The sequence below is a fragment of the Zingiber officinale genome, chromosome 6B (genome assembly GCF_018446385.1).
Source record: "Zingiber officinale cultivar Zhangliang chromosome 6B, Zo_v1.1, whole genome shotgun sequence".
Classification (NCBI taxonomy): domain Eukaryota; kingdom Viridiplantae; phylum Streptophyta; class Magnoliopsida; order Zingiberales; family Zingiberaceae; genus Zingiber; species Zingiber officinale.
The window spans coordinates 8,319,255-8,325,361 of NC_055996.1; positions in this window are offsets into that span (position 1 = coordinate 8,319,255).

The following is a 6,107-nucleotide window of genomic DNA, read 5'->3' on the forward strand; positions in this document are numbered from 1 at the left end:
GAGATGAAATGTTTGCCTTTGGCCTGTGAATAAATTTACTCCAATTTATACACAGATGAAATAGAGAAAATTGATATGAGAAAAAGGAAAGAAACAAGTTTTGGAAAGTGAAATAATGGAAATTAAATTCAGTGAATATAGAAAAAGGAGAAGAATAAAGTGTTTAATTGGAAAGAGAATAATAAAGAGATTTTCAAGAAAAAGGGAAAAAGAAAGATTTTCTTTCCCTTTCTCTTAAAAATTGATTTATTTATTCAAATTGCTGGAGGTCCAATTTAATTAAAAGAAAATTGGAATATACTTCTTCTCTTCTCCTCAATTTCTTAATAAATGTCTCAAATCTTAAATAGGAAATTGAAAAAATGGAAAGTAGAAGAAAAAACAGAGAGATGGAAAGTATCGACGTTTCTTAGAAAGGAAAGTCGAAGAGTGAAAGAATGGGACAGAAGGATTTTCATCCCTTCAAAGAATTAGAAAGATTTTTTTGTCAATATTTAGGGGTTCAAATGTGTAATATTATTTTGTAAAAAAATAGTTCATTTCAATTTTAAAAGCATTCTTCTCTCTCTATAATATTTAAAAAAAATCAGAAACTTCTTCATTAGCTTGATTTTCTTTCACTTGGATTATTTAATCTATATTATTTGTAAATGCTTCCAAATAAAACAAAAACAATTTGACTGCAATGCAATCTAAAATAATTATAACATTGTCAATGTAAATTTATTTTAACCTCCATACTGTTTTATATGAGAAAAGTTTACTTGTAGCAAATTAAGTATCAGTAAATTGCCCTAAAATTTTCGTACGAAGTTTTAAATTTACCATCGGTACCTATATCATAAAATATTTATTTCAACTCCTTCATCTATATCAATTTACTTAATTCATTACCTGAGCTTAATTTTATACAATTATACCTAATTAAACTACATATATACTTAATTTTAAATATTTTATACATAATAAAGTGGATTATGTGACAAAAAGGTGATTCGCTCACCCCCAACACCCCCGTCAATTCGTCCCTAGGTCAACATGGAGAAGATAAATCACGGATGATTACTAGTCATTATTGCAAGTGGCCAAGACATAAGAAAGACATGCTCGAACGCGCCGAGCTATATTATATAATTATATATACTACATATTCATATCTATTGATGATGTTGATCCTTATTATATATTGTGCTCAATTAGATAAAAAAATATACTATATTTTAGTTTAAATAATGTTGAATTTAATAAGAATTATACCTCATTATAGTCTTTTTTTACCTATATTTTACCACGCCCCTAAAAAATGTGTGCACGCAACCCCGGTCCTTCGACTGAAGAGGCCCTGGGCGAAATAATAAAATGAGACCCCAATTAAATTTCTAATAATACATAATTTATCTATAATAATTTCTTCTAGCATTTTTATTTGCAAAATCTTCTATAATATTATCAGTTTCAAGAATTTCTAAGATATCTTTCTCAATACATAAAATTGCCAATCGATTTAATCTTTCTTGAGACATTGATGATCTCATATATGTTTTTAATAATTTTAATTTTGAAAAACTCCTTTCAGCCGATGCTACTGTAACAGGCATAGTCAATAAAATTCTATAAGCAATTGGAACATTTGGATAACAATCTACACTTTGAACAAATTCAAGAATATCAATTGCAGACATTATCATATTTGGTAAAGTCGTTTGTAATATTTTTAATTCAGTAAATAAATCATTTAACTCAACATCTGATGAGTTGTCATGAGTTAGAGTAGATTTTAAATTGACACAATATTTTCTTAATTCATCATCATTCAAAGTTCTTAATGTTTTTGAATCAAAGAAAAAGCCAAATATATTTTCAAAGGTTTTTATTTGCTCGAATCTACATTTTAAAGAAGCAATTGTCATGTCCACAATAACAATAAAATAATCAATTCTAAAAGACTCTTCTAATGATAGTGAAACTTCATCATCTTCTCTTTCATTAAATTGTCTTTTTCTAAAAATACGGCGCTTTGTTGTAAATATTGGCTCTATATTCATATCTGATGCAAGACTCTTAGCAATAGTCAAACTTGCAGCATAACCATCATTCCTATACTTTTCAAAAAATGATATTACACCTTCTAATTGTTTCATGGCAGAGTCCATGCACATAGATTTTGATTGTAATTTCTTACTCACCATATTTATAGCAAATAAGATATCATACCAAATGACCATACCAAGTAAAAATTCAAATTTTTCGATTGAATTAGCTAAACTTTCAACTTCACTTATTGACTTTGCATCATCACAAATATTATTTAATTCAAGTTAAGCTGCTCTCATTTCCACAATTTGAAATCTAATAGCTTGAACACTTTTAATACGAATTTCCCAACGAGTATTCGACAAAGATTTGACGGTTAATCCTTTCATATTATTAAGTAAAATTTTCCATCTCTTAGGAGAACTTGAAAATAATGTATATATGCGCTGCACTATTCCAAAAAAAGAAACAGCTTTAACACAAGAATGTGTCATATCACTAAGAGTTAGATTAAGACTATGATAAGCACATGGCATATACAAGGCTCTTGGATTTATTTCAAGTAACCTCTTTTGAACTCCTTGGTGTTTTCCTTTCATATTGGAACCATTATCATAACCTTGACCTCTAATATTTTCAATACTAAGATCAAGTGATTTAACACATTTTGTAATTCGTTAAAAAGTCCTAAACCTGATGTATCATCTACTTTTAGAAATTCTAAAAAGTACTCATCTATTTTCACTTTATTACCTGACATATTAACACATCATACTATAAAAGTCATTTGTTCTTGATGACTTATATCTGGGGTACAATCAAGAATTATTGAAAAATATTTTGCTTCTTTAATTTTATTAATGATAACACTTTTAACATTATTAGCTAAAATAGAAATTAACTCATTCTGAATTTTATAACCTAGGTAATGATAATGAATTTCATTACTTTGAATACGTCTAATATGATCTTGCATCACATAATCAAATTCAGCAATCATTTCAATCAACCCCAAAAAATTTCTATTATTGTCTTGATAAAGTTTCTCATTAGATCCTCGAAAAGTCAAACAACGTTTAGAAAGACATTTTACAGTTGCTATTATTCTTGCTATAACTTGTCTCCAACGCTCTTTTTCTTTGGAAATTTCTCGTTGTAGGTCTTTATAAATTGTTAGATTTTTATCTAATCGCATTTTTAATTCATTCCAAGTGTTCATGTTAGTTATATGTTCAATAGTGTTTTCATGTTCTTTAAGTCATTCACTAAGATGTTTCCAATCACTAAATCCATCCTTTGCTAGTGAACTTCTATTATTTTCAGATTTAAACAACTTGCAACAAAAGTAATAAACTTTATCCACATATTTACTGTAAACCAACCACTTTCGGTCTCTTATTTCTCCATTGATTAAATGTCTAGAATAATGAGCACAAGAAAAATGTCTAGAAGTGTCGTCCAAAGGATATACAATATTCATTTCTCTCATAGGCTCTTTTTCAACTAAAATATCACGTGCATTGTTATCAAGATTATCCCAATTTTTTGGATCATATATATCAAGTGAAGAAATAAATTGTTCATCAATGTCAATATTCTCATTATCTACCCTATTTAAAACATTTTCATGCTCACTCAAATTTTCCCTTTCTTCGTTAACATCGTGAATCTCATGACACTCATCTACATCATTCACAGTCATAGTTGAATTTTGTGGATTTCCATGAGAACTTTTAATAAAGAATTTATTAATAGCACCTCTTTGTGATTCAGTCAATTGTTCTAGTTTTTTTCTTTTTTTCCTTTTCTCACATCCAGAAAGATGTTTTTTAGACAACATATTATAATGTATAAAACCACAACAATTACAAAAAAAAATAGATAATTCAAATTATTTCACTAGTAAAGGAATAATAGCACCTGGAATATGATAGTTTTCAATATTATTAGAAATGTCCTAGGTTGTTAAGTTAAGCACCTCATCAGACAACACCTGTTAAAAGAAAATTAAATCATTATCAAATTAAAACTAATTAGTGAAATTATGATACTTAAAGAAACAACAATATTAATTATACTTCAGTGGATGAAAGGCGAGTGGGCATTTCTATATTGCACATAAATAAAAAAAATCATGATTTAATTATTTTTCATAGCTGAATGTCAGAAATGGAACTACTAAAAAGACAAAATCAATAGAAATGACAAGTTTGGAGACAAATAATTGAGGTAGGGCTCAGCAAGCATGTGCCAACAACTCATTGCAAAAAGCAGCTAACATCTTTCTCCCATTGCACAAGATGATGGCCAATGACACATTCGCAGAAATCACTAAGCAATTCCCAAAAGCTAAGAGTTTAATGAATAAGCTACCAAATCTGTGTCTTAGAATCAACTCAAAACGTGGGAACTGATTTAAGGCTAGCTAAGTTGTACTACTCCAAGCTATGGTGGAGGCCAATTGTATTGAGATCATTAATAGCTCATATTAAAAACCTATTAGTACATATCATGTAGCAAAAAATGTAGCATTGAGCACAGGCGTATCACTCCAAGTTATGGTGGATTAATTTTTTTTTTCAGATTAGTAATAGTAGTAGCCCCCTATTAGTAACCTATTAGCACATGTTATGTAGCAAACAAGTTATTGATTCCAAACGTGAAAGAAAAAGTTCAAGATGAAGGGACTATACTTATGGAACTAAAGTAAACTGTTAGTTCTTCAAGTTACTATAGATGAGAATCATTTGGTGGAAGCAGGTCTTGAGGGGTTTTACGGGAAGATATCATCAAACCACACGCCAATGCCAACAGAAATTAGAAACCATTGAAAGTGAAACTAGGGCAAGTTAGCAATTTAGCATACCTAAACTATAAATTGAAACACCAGATGTTTCAGAGGGAAGCGAGCATTCAAGGATGTGGACAAGCGTTTTCCGGCGGCGACGCCAGCGAGGAACGGAGGAAGCACAGTGATCAATAGACAACCAAAGCTCAAATTCACAAATCACAATGAAACTTCTAATTCTATTCCAATTTCCATGGGTTGTATTTATCATCTCTCATCTCTGTGGATACAAAAGTAACGGTAAGAAATTCGTGAGAAGTGACAGAGATGAAAGATGCGAAAGTAGAAGAAGAATAGAAGAGATGCGACAACCGACAGGGAGGAGAAGACAGAGCTAACCGTTGAAGAGCGGAGCCGTGAGCAAGAAGAAGAGATGCGACATGGAGGAGAAGACATCTTGAGTCCTTCTCGTAGGCGGTAGGCCGTAGGTGCAGGTGCAGGCGGGAGGCGGCGTGACGGCGTCGCGGCGAGCGCTGCAGGCCTGTGACTTTTCCATCGGTAAGTTTTGCCCTAATTTTCATTCCTCCACTATTAAACATAATATTAAAAAAATAAAAATTTTGGGCCCCTTCAAAATCGAGGCCCAGGGCCATCGCCCAGGTTTGCCCTCCTCCAGGGTCGGGCCTGTGTGCACGGAATTATGCTGAATTTAGAAAAAATTATATCTCATTATGAATATTTTGTACCTATATTTCATCATGAACCTAAAAATTATATATAGATAGTTTAAATGGTACTAAATTTAGAAGGTATGATACTTCTTTTTGGACGAATGATACTTCTTTTTTAATCTTTTGTGCTTATATTTTGTAATAATCTCTCAAAATTTATGCACAAACAGTGAATTGATATGGATTAGAAAGATGAAACAAATATAATATCCACAAACAGTGAATTGATATGTGTTAGAAAGATGAAACGAATATTATCTATCATAGGGACTGACGATAAAATTGAAATTTTGCATGGAGATTTTAAGATAATTTAATATTCTAAAATAAATAAAATTTATATAAATAGACCTATTATATGATCGAAAAATGCTATACATATAGTAAGAAATATTAAAATGCGTAATTTTACCCATAGCTAGTTTTATAACGTGCAAAAAAAACTTGAGGGTCTCTCTAAGATGGCTCCCTACTTATGAAGGGAGCAACAACAATAACATATGTAAAGGAAGACAACCGAGTATTCCGCCCATCAGTTGAGAATCAATCCGACT